We start from the raw sequence: 17,249 nt of genomic DNA, 5'->3' as shown, positions 1-17,249 counted from the left end.
GCCATCGAGCAAAAATATGTTTACTAGCAATATTTTGAACATCTTTTTCCAAAACATATTTTGCATTTTTGCAATCAACACGTAATAGGAATTTTTGATTTAAAATGTCATCTTGAAATTTACTAATACATAAAATAATAAATAAAATCTCTTTTTTAAAAGTACTAAAAAAATTTTGTGCTTTGTTCCAAACACCATAATGAAAACGAACTTGTTCAGATGACTGGGGAGTGATTTTCTAAAGGAGAATGCCACCATAACCAACATCAGAAGCATCAGTCTGAATAATTTGAATGAATTTTCAGTAGGAATGCCAAGACAAGGCAAGGTCTTGACATATTTTTTGACTTGTTGAACAATAGTAGTATGAGTAGAAGACCAAGGAGAAGGATTATCTTTCAACCTATCAAAAAGGGGTTGACAAGTTTTCCTAAGGTCTTTGTAAAATTCAACAATGTAGTTTAAGGAACCTAAAAACCGTTGTAACTAGGTTTTGTCTAAGATTTCATCAGGGAACTTAGAAGCAAACTCAATAGATTGACTAATAGGAAGAATAGTACTTTGGTAGATATCATAACCTAAGAATCTAACTTTAGTTTGGAATAGCTTAATCTTAGGACCATAAATGACTAGACCATTGTATTTGATACAACAAAAAAGGTCTATGGTGTCGAAAACGCATGACAAAAAAATATTTCGTCTCCAAATATACATGTTTTAGTGATGAAAATAAGATTTTGTCTCCAATTGTACTATTTTTAGAGACGAAAACCAAATTTCGTCACCAAATGCTTAAAATTAAATAAAACAATAGGTGACGAAAATTTTATTCGTCTCTAAATATTATTTTTGTCACAAAATAATTTCGCGCCCTTGAAAGATTTGGCACCATTTTGGAGACAAAATCTTTCGTCACCATTATAAAAAAATTTAGAGAGGAAATAATTTCGTCTCCAAATATATTGTTTTTAGAGAGAAAAACTAAATTCTGTCACCAAATGCTTCAAATCAATAAAAAAAATAAAACTGAACCAAGAGATAGATATCTCTCTATTTAGATGCATCTATTTTACTTTCTATATCTTTGTCACGCCCTCACCCATCCATCCCCGCCACACCGTCCGTCCATCTTTGTCACACTGGCTAACCCGCACGTTGCCTACCAACACTCGCTACAACAGGTATCTCTCTCTCTCCCTCCCTATTTTTGCCTCACTTTCTCTCCCCTGCCCTCTTTTCGCTTTTTTCGACCTCTGTCTCCCCTATTTTCTATCTCGCTATCCCCCTTCTCGTCTCTCACTTTCGTAACTTGTTTTTCCCTAATTTGAACCCTAATTGGTTGGATGCTTTGCTGCCTGCGACCTCCTCACTTGGTTTTTCTCTAACCCTAACTTGGTTACTGTCTCTCTCTCTCTCTCTCTCTGTGTGATTGTCCCCAATTTCTAACCCTAATTTTTTCCATAAATGTAAGTTGCTGTGTAGAAATTAATTAGTGATAGTTGTTGATGATGTAGTTGCTGATGATGTAGTTCTAATTTGGGGTGGAGGCAATGGGCTAGCGACAGTAGTGGCAGTGATCAGCAAGCGGTGGCGACAACTAAGGTATATTTTTCTCTTCTCTTCTCTTTTCTTCTTCTCTTCTCTTCTCTTCTCTTCTCTTCTCTTCTTCTCTTCTTATTCTTCATAGAAACACTGTTGTACTTTTGATTATTGGACTGAGTTACTTATGGTCATTGAGATTTTCTGACTCAAAGTTGCCACAAGATGAAGGTAGGAAGATTTCCTCACTTTTCTATTGATAGTTATTTCTATTTGGGTGCCAAGAAAATCCAGGAAAAGTCCATCAAACTATAGAAATTTTGAGTATTGGAGTTTCATTTTATGGGTTTAGTTAAAATGAGCCTGCCTTTGGCTTTTTGGGTTAGTTTAGTTTGATTTTGGCGAAAAATCAAAGAAATAGCAAACAAAGACACTTCCCCTAACTGTTCTGCTTTTTGACCATTGAATTGCAGAACTGACTATTTATTTTTCCCATTATAGAATCCATTGCCTTAAAACAGAGGGTTAGCATTGGTGTGATATCACCATACAATGCTTAGGTTATTGCAATTCAAGAGAAACTTGGAACAACATACAGTACAGATGCAATGAGTGACTTCTTTGTGAGTGTTCGCTCAGTTGATGGGTTTCAAGGCGGTGAGGAGGATGTGATAATTATTTCAACTGTTAGAAATAATGGGAATGGGGCTATAGGTCAAAGAGTCAATGTGGCTCCCACTAGAGCAAGGTATTCTTGTGTGTGCCAAAGAATACCATGTTTGAGTCTATTTAGTTGATTGTTCACGGTGTTGCAAGTAAAAGGCATTATTGCTTCCCTTTTATGGGTATTGCCTTTGGCTAGTGGGCAATGGATCAACTTTAAGAAATAGTGGGTCAATTTGGAAGAAACTGATCATTGATGCCAAGAACACACACAGATACACAATAAGAAAACTAAAAAATGAGAGAAAATACGCACTAATTGTAACTCGATCTTATAAGATTTATTTATTTATTTTTCTTTTATCAGCTACCTCCATTGCACAAGAATTTCACCAAAAACACAATTTGAAGTCTTTCTTTCCCATCTATTTCAGTCAACTAGAACATTGTTGAAGATGCATAAAAATTCTAATGATTTGACAATGTAGTGGCTTTTAGAGTCTAAAATAAAATGTGTACAAAGGTCTACAACTTGATGAAAAACATCCCTATGATATAAAACAATTTCCCCACCCTAAGACACGTTATTCCACTTCTTTTGTTTCCTTTTTCCATTCTTCTGCAAACCTTAAGTTGACAAACTTTTAAACTTGGAACAAATAGTCTCTCACTAGGATATATAGTAAAATTCTAGTTCAGGTCTAAGTTCTGATCTTTACATTGAAATTATGTTATTTTAACACAGTTTCTATCCCTTTTTTCAGTTTCTCATTTTCCTTTCTTTCTTTGCCTTTATATTTTTTTTATTGATGAATTGCAAAAGATAAGAATACAACTTGCAGCTCATTCAGGTCTAAGGTAGTGTCAATTCCAGGTCGAGAGCATTTTTGCAAGGAGCATCAATGGTCACAGGAAATAGATTGGAACAAATTACAAGACTGCTTCCCCATCTTATATTCCCTCTTTGTTGGAACTTTGGATTTTGTAATGGAACTGGCGAATGCATTCTTTCATATGGAACTGTGGGATAGTAGAAAAATAGCTTCTTAAAGCTAAAGCATTTATGGGTTTTGGGGTAGAAAACAGTGATAGAAAGAGTGATGTTTGTAAGGGATTTGAAGCAACGTGCAAGAGAGTACGATAGTCATCTTTTCACATGCATTTAGAGTGGAAGGAACCCTCTGAGGTTCACATTTTCAAACTCCTCTGAGGTTCAGTATCCGAAACTTCAAACAATCCCATATTTCTTTATAATGATATAATAACTATTTTACCCCATCAAACGGCTAGTTGTATTGAAAAATCCCAGACTAAAAATCCTTACTGGTAGATAAGTTATGTCACAAAATTCCTTCAATATCTTAAATTTCATAGAGACCTAAGGATGGTTTGGAGTGAAGTGATGGACAATAGCAGGCTTTAACATAAGTATTTATATTTATGTCAATAACCAAAACAAGGACACAAAAATAATTAAAGAACTAGTTACAAAAAAAAAAAAATATAAAATCTCATTAATCTACCACTCGAGACCTACTATAGACTGGAAACCCATATTTCACCCACTTTATTGAGTGAAAACATATATCCCTAATATGAACTAACTGAGAGTGGATAAGTTGGATGAATCAATTTATCAAAATCCACTTATGGCCCAAAGCTTAGCTATTATGAACTAACCCAACTTGTTTTATGATTTTTATAAAATCAAAAAATCATGTGACATTAGACTCATATTTTTTGGACAACTTTATACAACTTTTAGACTAACTAAAATATATATATATATATATATATATTTCCATAATAAAAACGGATATTGACCTGCAATAGGTTACTCCATAAATACTGTGATATTGTGAGTTCTATTCCCATGCGAATGAGAGTAGTTTATTTATGGAGTAAATTATTGAAGTATTCTATGATTTCCATCAAATTTTGTTTATAATTTTTTATTAGTTGGTGACATGAAAATTGATGAGTTCCTTTTGTGTATTATTTTATCTATTTAGTTTTAAATTTTGATTTGATTTGGTTTGGTCAGGTAAAGTTAATTGCATTTTTTTGGTGCCATGTATAGATACACAACTGTTGCGAGAGAAATTCTACCTGAGATAAAAACCGAGGATGTGATTTGATCTACAAAGCTAGTGGAAGGTCAAGATCGCCTCATATTGCTGGATGAGAATTGATTTGATGTCCTTCTTCTCATTCTTTTGATTTCATTATCAACTTCAGATGGCAGCCTGGTTTTCTATGCAGGTTGTACTGTCAGAGTTGTTGATTTCTTACTTACCCAAGAAAAGGTAATTTCTTCTGTTTGATGATACATTTGTATATTATTTGTCCCTTTGATAATTACAAGTATTATTTCTCATAGATTCTGGACCAAACTATGTCATGACCCTTTTATTTTCAACTCTAAGAAATGAAGATGAAGGAAATATTCTCTTCTCCCATATTATGAGTCACAGATGTGCAAACTTACAGAACAAGCATGTGGCTTTCGATTTGAAAACTATTTTGAAATTTGAACTATTCCAATGCTTAGGCACGAAAATAAGTCTTGGGAAGGGAGGGAAGCTTCAAATAGGCACAAAAAAGCACGGGAGACATCATGAACACTTCGAAAGGAACAAATGTAAATGAAGTCCAAAAATGCACGGGACTTCCGGTTTCAAAATTAAGTCGAAAAAGGCACTTTTTCACAATTAACTAGAAAATAGGCCATCGGGGGCCAAAATCGTCAAACAGCCACAAGACAGCTCGGGGAACACCTCAAACACCATGGGAGAGATCAATGTAAGTTTTGGAAACTTACAGAACTATCACGGGACTCCCGATTTGAAAACTAAGTCCAAAAATGCACTTTTTCACACTTAAGCTTCAAAATAGGCCATCGGAGGCCAAAATCGTGTAACAACCACGAGACGGCCTAGGGAACACCTCAAACACCTCGGGAAGGACCAATGTAAGTTGTGGAAACTTACGGAACTAGCACGGGATTTCCGGTTTGAAAATTAAGTCGAAAAAGGCACTTTTTTCATACTTCAGCTTGAAAATAGGTCATCGGGGGCCAAAATCATGCAACAGCCATGAGACGGCTTGAGGAACACCTCAAACACGTCAATAGGGTCTAATGTAAGTTGTGGAAACTTACAGAACTAGCACGGGACTTCCGATTTGAAAACTAAGTCGAAAAAGACACTTTTTCACACTTAAGCTTGAAAATAGGCCATCGGGAGCCAAAATCGTCAAACAGCCACAAGATGGCTCGGGGTACACCTCAAACACCTCGGGAGGGACCAATGTAAGTTGTGAAAACTTACGGAACTAGCACGGGACTCCCGGTTTGAAAACTAAGTCCAAAAATGCACTTTTTCACACTTAAGCTTGAAAATAGGCCATCGGAGGCTAAAATTGTGTAACAGCCACACGACGGCCCGAGGAACACTGCAAACACCTTGGGAGGGACCAATGTAAGTTGTGGAAACTTACGGAACTAGCATGGGACTCCCGGCTTGAAAACTAAGTCCAAAAATGCACTTTTTCAAAGTTAAGCTTGAAAATAGGCCATCGGAGGCCAAAATCGTGTAACAACCACGAGACGGCCCAGGGAACACCTCAAACACCTCGGGAGGGACCAATGCAAATTGTGGAAACTTACGGAACTAACATGGGACTCCCGGTTTGAAAACTAAGTCGAAGAAAAGCACTTTTTCACACTTAAGCTTGAAAATTGGCCATCGGAGGACAAAATCGTGTAACAGTCACGAGAAGGCCCAGGAAACACCTCAAAAACATCGGGAGGGACCAACATAAGTTGTGAAAACTTACGGAACTAGCATGGGATTTCCGATTTGAAAACTAAGTCGAAGAAAAGCACTTTTTTTGCAATTTTTTCGCACTTAAGCTTGAAAATAGGCCATCGGGGGCCAAAATCGTGCAACAGCCACGAAACGGCCCAGACAATACCTCAAACACCAAGGGAAGGACCAACGTAAGTTGTGAAAACTTATGGAACTAGCACGGGACTTCCGGTTTGAAAACTAAGTCGAAAAAGGCACTTTTTCACACTTAAGCTTGAAAATAGGCCATCAGGGGGCCAAAATTGTGCAACAGCCACGAGACAGCCCAGGCAACACCTAAAACACCTTGAGAGGGACCAATGTAAGTTGAGAAAACTTATGGAACAAGCACGGGCACTTTTTTCACACTTAAGCTTGAACATAGGCCATCAGGGGGTCAAAATCGTGCAACAACCACGAGATGGCCCGTGGAATACCTCAAACACCCCAGGTGGGACTAGCGTAAGTTTTGAAAACTTACAGAACTAGCACGGGACTTCCGGTTTGAAAACTAAGTGGAAAAATGCACTTTTTTCATACTTACGCTTGAAAATAGGCCATCGGGGGCCAAAATCATGCAACAGCCATGAGATGGCTCGAGGAACACCTTAAACAGCTCAGAAGGGACCGATGTAAGTTGTGGAAACTTACAGAACTAGCACAGGACTCCCGGTTTGAAAACTAAGTCCAAAAATGCACTTTTTCACATTTAAGCTTAAAAATAGGCCATCGGAGGCCAAAATCGTGTAACAGCCACGAGACGGCCCAGGCAACACCTCAAACATCTCGGGAGAGACCAATGTAAGTTGTGGAAACTTACAGAACTAGCACGGGACTCCCAGTATGAAAACTAAGTGCAAAAATGCACTTTTTCACACTGAAGCTTGAAAATAGGCCATCGGAGGCCAAAATCGTGTAACAGTCACGAGAAGGCCTGGGTAACACCTCAAACACCTTGGAAGGGATCAACGTAAGTTGTGAAAACTTACGTAACTAGCACGGGACTTCCTGTTTGAAAACTAAGTCAAAAAATGCATTTTTTTCACACTTAAGCTTGAAAATAGGTCATCGGGGGCCAAAATCGTGCAACAGCCGCGAGATGGCCCGGGGAACACCTCAAATACCTCGGGAGGGACCAATGTAAGTTGTGAAAATTTACGGAACTAGCACGGAACTCCCGGTTTGAAAACTAAATCCAAAAATGCACTTTTTCACACTTAAGCTTGAAAATAGGCCATCAGAGGCCAAAATCGTGTAACAGCCACGAGACGTCCCAGGGAACAGCTCAAACACCTCGGGAGAGACCAATGTAAGTTGTAGAAACTTATGGAACTAGCACGGGACTTCCGGTTTGAAAACTAAGTTGAAAAAAAGCACTTTTTTCACACTTAAGCTTGAAAATAGGCCATCGGAGGCCAAAATCGTGTAACAGCCACGAGATGGCCTGGGGATCACCTCAAACACCTTGAGAGGGACTAATATAAGTTGTGGAACTTATGGAACTAGCACGGAACTCCCAGTTTGAAAACTAAGTCCAAAAATGCATTTTTTCACACTTAAGCTTGAAAATAGGCTATCAGGGGCCAAAATCGTTAAACAACTACGAGACGGTGCGGGGAACACCTCAAACACCTCAGGAGGGACCAATGTAAGTTGTGAAAACTTACGGAACTAGCACGGGACTCCCGGTTTGAAAACTAAGTCAAAAAAGGCACTTTTTCTAACTCTTAAGCTTGAAAATAGGCCATCGGGAGCCAAAATCATTAAACAACCACGAGAAGACCCAGGGAACACGTCAATCACCTCAGAAGCAACCGTTATAACTTGTGTAAACTTACAGAACTAGCATGGGACTGCTGGTTTGAAAACTAAGTCCAAAAATGAATTTTTCCAACATTTAAGCTTGTAAATAGGCCATCGGGGATCAAAATCGTGGAGAAATGCGTCTGGGGTACTGTGCAATAAACGAATACCCACTAGACTAAAATTAAAGTATAGAACTCACCATCCTGCCTTAATCCTATGGGCCACATCTGCATCAATCTCCCCCACTGTTGTGATAATTAACCCTAAATAACGAAAATGTTCACTCTTAGGCAGTTCGTGGTTCTCAATCTTCACTTCTCCTCTGCTTTCATTATTACTGTTACTAAATTTACACTCCATGTACTCTGTCTTAGTTCTGCTTATTCGGAATCCATTAGATTCAAGATTTTTTCTCCAAGTCTCCAACTTTGTGTTAACTCCTTCTCTAGTCTCATCCACTAGCACAATATCGTCTGCAAAAAGCATGCACCATGGCATGTCATCCTGAATATTTCTCGTCAACTAATCCATAGTTAAAGTAAAAAGATAAGGACTTAAGGTAGATTCTTGGTATAACCCTACAGTGATAGGAAATTCATTTGTCTCTCCAGCAGGTGATCTAATAGTGGTCACCACCCCTTCATACAGGTCCCTAATCACATCAATGTAACCTTTTGTCACCCCTTTCTTCTCTAACATCCACCATATTATATCCCGGGGCACTCTATTGTCATGCCCCATATTTTATTACTTGGATAACATTACCAATATTCATTAATTAAGTCCATTTACAAATGACAATTCATCCTTGAATGAAATGATGAATAACTAAATATACATGTTCCCTCTCGTTATACAACAATGATATTTACATACAAATAAAAGAAATGCCCTGAAACTTACAATAAAAGAAAGGACGCTACTCTTTACAAAAAAAAAAAAATAATAACACTCAGCCAAACAAACAAATGTAGTACAATCCATCACTACATTACACTTATGAAATGGTAAAATCCATTGCTTGATCTTCAAATCCAAAAAGCATTCCCTGTACACATGTACAGGCAGGATGTGAGCAACCACTAGCTCACTAAACAATCTCATATTAAAACATTAGAAGAGATGCGGGTACAAAGGTACTCATACAGATACGTGAAATCATATCATGTTAAACCATATGATTCTATTACATAATCTCTTAAATCCAATTTTTTAATTAACCACAACCAGTTAACTTAAATAAATAAATATGCTTCAATAGCAACATGACATATCATTTTCAATTCATTCAATTATCTCATTATCAATTGAATCAAATAATTAAACAATTCATAATGACATCTAACAAAGCATCAAATACATTTTATACAATTTTATAAGATGAATGCATATGCCATGTCATGCTCAAAATATTTTTCTCATCTTTTGAAAATCTTATGCACAATGCCAATTTGAAAACACATTAATCCAACAAATTCAATAAAATTTCAAGGTGGTAAATACGACTCAGGTAATCCCTAGGCTGGTGTCTGCAAGTAGACATATCGAACACTACCAAGTCCCCATTTTACCGGTCTCTCACCGGAAGGGCAATGGTACCTCCTCCGTGTGTGTTTTCAGTCTTTCACCATGAACACTCAGGCCAACTTAAACTAACATCAAACTACACCCCCTATTCGGACTTACCAACGTATGTACCCAAAACAAATCCAAATGATCTTGTTTCCCATAAACAATTCATTTCTCAAAACAATAGTTTTCAATTGCAATCCAAAATCCATGATAACAATGAAATGTAATGGCAATGCAATATGTAATAATGCATTAAGATAGTTCCAAATTCAATTCCACCACACAATGTTCCATTGTGATCAAACTCCATATCTCTATCAATGTAATATCATGATACAATTCCAAGAGATAATATAATAATGTCGATGTTCATGTATGTACCACATGTAAATCAACAACTTCCAACTTAGTTTTTTCAAGACAATTCAACAATATTCTTTATATAAAACAAACTTCCAAAATCAAACATTTTCTCACATTTCCAAGGATCTCCTCATTTAAATACCAACATGGTAATTCTCTACCGGTTACCAAGACCAAAACTTGTAAACAATAGGTTCATCAATTTCTATCTCACATATTTTATCAATGAAATGTAATTACAATCTTTCCAAAAACTCATCCCCTTCCCAAACATTAAATAGAATCAAATTCCCATTTTTCTCATGCAAGTAAAATCTCAGGATCTTCAAGTTAAATCATAATTCTTAATAAGCATAAGTGAGTATTCCAACACTTAATCAATTATATCAAAATCTTATCTTGACTATAATTATAAAATATAACACAAGTGTTCACTTTCCAATTATCAACATCAACTCCATCAAATTAAACCAAGGAAAATAATAAATAACTAGAAGCTTTTGACAACTCATTTTTTGTTTTAAACCAATTCATCCATTTGCTCTAAACGAGCTAAAAACACATTATTTTCTTTTCTTGTCAAAGGCCGCCAAAACCAATCAAATATCTCATAAAAATTTTGAAGTACGAAATTATTATTATAACATTAGTGAACTAGCAAAACTAGGAACCCAATACTAAATCACCTTAACTTAACCAATAATCTTAGTTCAACTTTGTTTCACACCAAACAACTTCATCTCACTTATTTTCTCCAAATCTCATACTTATGAAAGAATAACACTTCCATTATACTATATTAAAAGTTATGGTATAATCTCAATAACACACTTTTAACCAAACTAATTTAATCCACTAAATTAGTAATTTCAATATCTTCACATTTTTTCAAAAGAAATAATACCAAATATAACTTAACCCAACTCATCTTTCAAACATAATCACATTTCATGCCAAGTTACTCAAATAGCCAATATTTTCGAAATTCTCTTCAAATAACAATTTTCACAACCTTTCTAAAGTTAACTAATCAATATGATATTTACATGAAAAATTTTGAAATATGCCCAAGAGTACACTTTTAAGATTGAGAGTTCAAAAGTCCTCATTTCATACTTTCTTTTTCGCAAAAAAAAAAAAAATGAACAAAAACTAAATCATCAACACACCATCTTTCACAAAATATCAAAAATGTAACACTTGTAGAGTTTTTAATCCCAAAATAACTCTATAATCCCTACTCAATAATTTACACAATATTCCTCAATACCAATTTATTTTTCTCAAAAATAAATTCCAAAATCAAAGATGAAAAATATTTCAACTTTATATTTTTCAAAATCAATCATTTAATCATAATATGATGTAGACACAACCCACACAACTTTTAATTTTTATTTATTGTATTTTTTTTTTTTTTTGGGAAATCAACCCTTGCATATGCTTTCTCAAGGTCAATAAACACCATATGAATATCTCTTCTTCTTTTTTTTCTCTATACTTTTCTATTACTCTCCTCAAAAGATAAATTGCTTCCATTGTTGACCTGCCACGCAAAAATAATAAGAAGAAATCTTCACGTAAATATTATACTAAAAAAAATATTCATATACCAAATCACCTGATAAGTTTTATACTAAACCCAACAAGAAATATCATAAAAGATCTAATAAGTCAAAATCTACTCAAGATGTTACTTGTTACAATTGTGGTAAAAATGGTCATTATTATAATAAATGTAAAGTAAAAGAAAAACTTAAAGCTAAGCTTAATCAACTACAAATTACTGGCGAACATCAAAGTCAAATACTCGACATATTTAAATTAACCGCTACTCCAAATCAATCTCCTATTCAATCTAGTCATTCATCTAGCAATGATATTCCCTCTAGTGATACTTCTACCTATTATTCTCCTATTGATAATACTGACAATGAAATTGAATTAGGATGTAATGATACTTGCTGTAAATAAATCAATGTTCTTAGTAAATCACAACAAGAAGAAGATTCATTAATCGAATTAATTAGTAAATTAGAAAATCCTGAATTAAAAAGACAATATACTAATAAGTTAAAATCCTTACTCATAAATAAAGATAAAAAAACCCCGTCCTGAAAAACCAATTATTAGTTTAAATAAAACTTTAGAACGATTTAAAACGAAAATACATAAAGAAGTAACCTTACAAGATTTACAAAATGAGATTAACCAAATTAAATTAACTACTCCAGAATTAAAAACTAAAGACAAATCTTTAGAGGAAGAAATTTTCATATTAAAGATCAATAAAAGTCTTAATGATTTCCACAAATCTAATGAATCTAGTTCTAGTTAAGATCCAAACTGTGTCATCTTCGATAATCACTCTAATAGTGACAATGATAATCAAGATAGTAATCGCCACAATATGATCAATCGAATTAACATTCAAAAATGGCATTCGAAAGTCAAATTGGTTATTAATGATTTTGAAATAGAAGTCATTACATTAATTGATACTGATGCTGATTTAAACTGTATCCAAGATGGTTTAATCCCTACCAAATACTATCATAAATCTACTAAACAATTAAGTTCCGCTAATGGAAGTCAAATGCATATTAAATATAAATTACCAAAGGCACATATTTGTCAAAATAATGTTTGTTTTAAAACATCATTTGTTTTAGTTCGAAACTTAACAGATAAAGTCATTTTAGGCACTCCATTTATCTTTTTATTGTATTCATTCACTACTACTAATCATGGAATAACAACGCAAGCTTTTAGTCACACTGTAACTTTTAAATTTCTGTCTCCTCCCGAAATCAATGAATTAAATCAATTAAAAGAATATTTCATTTCTTAATCTATTAATCGATTAACCAAACAACTTAAATTCCTCAAAGAAGAAGCCAAGTATAAACGAATTGAAACTCAATTAACTAATCCAATTCTTATATCAAAAATTAACAAATTTAAAACGCAGTTAGAAACCACAGTTTGCTCTACTTTACCAAGTGCTTTCTGGCATAGAAAAAAACATGTGGTCACTTTACCTTATATTAAAAATTTTAATGAACGACAAATCCCTACTAAATCTCACCCAATTCAAATGAATAAAGGATTAGTCAAAATGTGTAAAAAAGAAATTAATGATTTACTTGCCAATAATATCATTAGTAAAAGCAAATCCCCTTGGTCTTGCCTTGCTTTTTATGTTAATAAAAATGCTAAACTTGAACGTGGTGTTCTACGATTAGTCATTAACTGTAAACCATTAAATAAAGTTTTAGAATGGATACGCTATCCAATCCCTAATAAAAAAGACCACATTAAAAGACTTAGTCAAGCTATCATCTTTAGTAAATTTGATCTTAAAAATGGATTTTGGCAAATACAAATTCATCTTGATGGTTGCTATAAAACTACCTTTACTACACCTATTGGCCATTACGAATAGAATGTCATGCCCTTTGAATTAAAAAATGCTCCTAGTGAATTCCAAAACATTATGAATGAAATTTTTAATCCCTTTAGTCATTTTTCTATTGTCTACATAGATGATATCCTCATTTTCTCTAAGTCACTCGATGAACATTGGAAACATCTTAATTTCTTTCTCCATATTATCAAATATAATGGTCTAGTCATTTCTGCTCCTAAAATTAAGCTATTCCAAACTAAAGTTAGATTCTTAGGTTATGATATATACCAAAGTACTATTCTTTCTATCAGTCGATCTATTGAGTTTGCTTCTAAGTTCCCTGATGAAATCTTAGACAAAACCCAGTTACAATGGTTATGGTGGCATTCTCCTTCAGAAATTCACTCCCCAGTCATCTGAACAAATTGTTCGTTTTCATTCTGGTGTTTGGAACAAAGCACAAAAAAATTATAGTACTATTAAAAAAGAAATTTTATCTATTGTTTTATGTATTAGTAAATTTCAAGATGACATTTTAATCAAAAATTCCTATTACGTGTTGATTGCAAAAATGCAAAATATGTTTTGGAAAAAGATGTTCAAAATATTGCTAGTAAACATATTTTTGCTCAATGGCAATCCATTTTAAGTATTTTTGATTTTAATATTGAATATATTCCTGGTAGTCAAAATTCTATCCCTGATTTCCTTACCCTAGAATTTTTACAGGGAGGATAGTGCATCATGCCTACTCCTTATTGTTCTACACACAGATTACAAGTCACAAGATACCGCAAAACTATTCAATATTATAAGATTAAAATATCCTATTTAAAGTCACTACAAAGTGACCTTTACTTTCATCAAGACCCCTACCTTCAAGTCAATCAGATTAGAAGTTATCGTAATTTCATTGCTCATTACACTAATCTAGTTAACTTTCATATGGATAGATTAGATGTCCTCAGTGGATAACTTCTGTCATTTTTCTTACAGATGTCAAGCCACAAACCTACTACAAAACCTCTTGCCATTGTGCCATCCAGTCAATCCATTGGTGCACCTCCAATTGATCTAGTTAACCGATACCAAATTCTTGGTAATATTCCTAAACCTAGTCACACTACAACTCTGGCTTCAGACCCTTTTGCCTACCAGTCAATTACACCAATGCCTCCTAACAAGTCTACCCCAAGAACAAATTATGTTCTTAAACAGTCATTCAATCTCTTTTACAAAGAACCAGCCCACAAAAATATCCACAATGTCCTTGAATTAGTCAAATCCTATTTCCCTAATGGATGGTATTTCATTCATTCCCATCCCAATAAATGAATAACCTTTTATAAAGATATCCTTTTCCACCATAAGTCAATCGTCATTAAACCTATCTATGATTGAGTCCAGACCAGTAAAATCATTTATCATTCCTTGTACATTCATAATATTGTTCCCATAGAAGAATGGGGTCTCCCTTTTCTGCTATGAAACCTTTCCAACCATGATATAAAATATAGTTACTATGATTACATTGATGCTTGGTTCAAAATCCTCCTACATCAAAATGAGTCATATAGTCATTCTTGGTTTTTTCTCATTTGACCACAAATTCAAATCAGAATTCCCTTCTTGGTTCCTGAGACGGTGGTCACAGCATGGTGCCATCCCCGAAATCATCCCTTCTGAGTTAATAGAACAAGTCGGTTACTTCTCTTCCATTTACAAGCTCAGCCAGCATAAAAGTCAGTTTCCTTGGTTACTTCATTTCATGGCCAAATGTAAAGTCCATTGGATTTTTAAATGGCAATACAGTCTATCCAATAACATAGTCAGTCGTCAACATTTTGTTAAATGGTGGGATGCATTCAAAGCCCATCATATTATTGAACAAGTCCAGCAAGAATTTCTAGTTAACATTCATGCGCCAACTCCTGCAATGGTCAAATCTCAGCAAAACTCAAATGCTTCAATCACACAAGGAAGCCCACTTCCTCTCACTACAATCAAGCTTGGAAGCCCATCAACCAGCATTGAACCTTCCAAATCCAAGTCATCCAAGGCCAAGCGCAAAGCAAAGCCGAAGTCAACCTCTAGTGATGAATTGATCCAAATGGCCAAATTATTGATGGCCCAAGCAAAGTCACAAATTGAAGATGAAGCCTTGGATGATTCAGCCTCCTCTGAAGCCTTAACTAGTCATGATCCATATGGTCCACAATTCCAAGATGCTCAGGACCCATATGGTCCACAGCTTTTCAATCACAATTCCACTCATTCACGTGAACAAAGCGTTTGGATAGGGTTTTCAAAAATTAATTCCACCACACATTTCAAAACATATTTCTGTTTCATGTTTGGCAGACCTCATTCCAAAACAAACTTCCAACGCAAAGCTCTCACCTTTTCGTACATTTTTTGAATTTTTTGAGTCTACCGGTTGACCGCTACAGTGGCTTTTTCTTTACTTTTCTTTTTTATTTTTTATTTTTTATTTTTTATTTTTTATTTTTTATTTTTTTAAGAAAGAAATTGGTAACTCTTTCATACATACGTACATGTGTTTGTGCTATTGCAGACTAATTTTCTATTGAAAGCGAATAACAAAATTTGAATAAAATTGAATTGTGTGTGGTAAACTGTGTAGATGCTAACAAAATGATATTCTAATTTTTGTTTGACTCCTACATAGATAATACCTGATAAATTGTTTGGTCATTTATTTGAAAATAACAATACAATAAATAGAAAATAATTTGTGACAGTAATTATTAAAAATATACAAATATTTTAACTAAAAAATATTAAAAAAATTCGAACCAAATATACTATCAAAAGTTATTTTAAATCACAAATTGAAGATGAAGCCTCGGATGATTCAACCTTCTCTGAAGCCTCAACCAGTCATGATCCATATGGTTCATAATTCCGAGATGCTCAGGACCCATATGCCTAAAAAGTTATTGGATTCCATATATGTACATTAGCTTCCGTCACTACTCTTACTTTGAGAAAAGCTGTTGATATATATATATATATATATATATTGATTCCCCATTAGTCAACTGTGCAGTCATATTCCCTCACTACAAGTAAAAAAAAAAAAAAAGTTACAGAAAGATGCTCTTAGCACCCAGTACCTCTTATTTTCAGGCTTTTCAGAAGTCACAAGTTTCACAGTATTTTCCAACTTTTGAAGTCACAAACCTCACAGCTCCAGTCACGGACCTCATAGATCCAAGTTCACAAGCTTAACAGTTATCCACTTTGCCTATAAAAGAGGCTCCTCAATCAAGGCCAATTCAGAGGGAGAAGGAGTTCACAATTTTCTTTTGCAGTTTCTCTCAGTTTCTGTAAAATTTTAAGTTTGTTTTAAAATTCAGTTTTTAAGGATGCAAGTAGAAGCTGTATTTTCCAGTTCCTTTCAGTAAACAATTTTGTATTTTCCTGTTACTTCCAGTAACCGAGTGTAAGTTAATTTAAACGATTGTAAGTTTATTTTATTTCTGCTTATCTATTCTTATTTAAAAAAAAAATTCTTTTTAATTTATTTTAGTTTATTTAAGTTTATTTATTGTTTTATTTATGTTTTAATTTAGTGTTGCTTCCGTCTCTTTGGTATATATATATATATATATATATTGAGATAAAAATTCAGAAGAGAGGATCAGATTCTTTGATGCCTCTAAGACAACATGACTCCTTTGATCCTTCTATCCAACAAATTGATTTAATATATTTTTTTTTCTTTTTTCCCATTTTTATTTTCCTTTCTTTTCACTCAAAAAAATTAAGATTCAAATACAATATAACTGTTTTTAAAATAAATAAATCTTAACTAAATTATAGAATTTTTTTTTATATGCCACACATATGATGTAGGGTTTGCATTCTATATCTATGTGCTTAGTTTTTTTTTTTTTTAAAAAAAAAAAAAAAAAAAAAAAACAACATAAGAATGTGTAACAAAGTTTTGTTTTTTTTAATTTGGGCCACCAGAAGACTAAGGCCTTGTTTGAGATGCAACTCTTTGACTAAAATAATTAATAAAG

The 17,249-nt window shown here is 34.0% G+C and overlaps 1 long non-coding RNA gene across 5 annotated transcripts; it reads left to right on the top strand.

The window, feature by feature from the left end:
- The first annotated feature begins 965 nt into the window (after positions 1-965).
- Positions 966-16,685, top strand: LOC145796727 (uncharacterized). 5 transcript variants are annotated; one of them, XR_014337220.1, is made up of 4 exons: positions 966-1,181; positions 1,530-1,602; positions 4,283-4,508; positions 16,351-16,685. It is a non-coding gene; the product is annotated as an uncharacterized LOC145796727 (long non-coding RNA). The 5 variants fall into 5 exon arrangements; XR_014337219.1 differs by having other exon boundaries at positions 1,068-1,181; positions 1,515-1,602; XR_014337217.1 differs by lacking the exon at positions 966-1,181 and adding an exon at positions 1,188-1,373 and having other exon boundaries at positions 1,515-1,602; positions 16,351-16,684.
- Positions 16,686-17,249: the final 564 nt, after the last annotated feature.

Source organism: Camellia sinensis, chromosome 8 (genome assembly GCF_055761805.1).
Source record: "Camellia sinensis isolate YWXY chromosome 8, ASM5576180v1, whole genome shotgun sequence".
In the NCBI taxonomy this organism is placed as follows: domain Eukaryota; kingdom Viridiplantae; phylum Streptophyta; class Magnoliopsida; order Ericales; family Theaceae; genus Camellia; species Camellia sinensis.
Note: the sequence above shows the minus strand (reverse complement) of the source record. Positions and strands in the feature narration are given on the sequence as shown.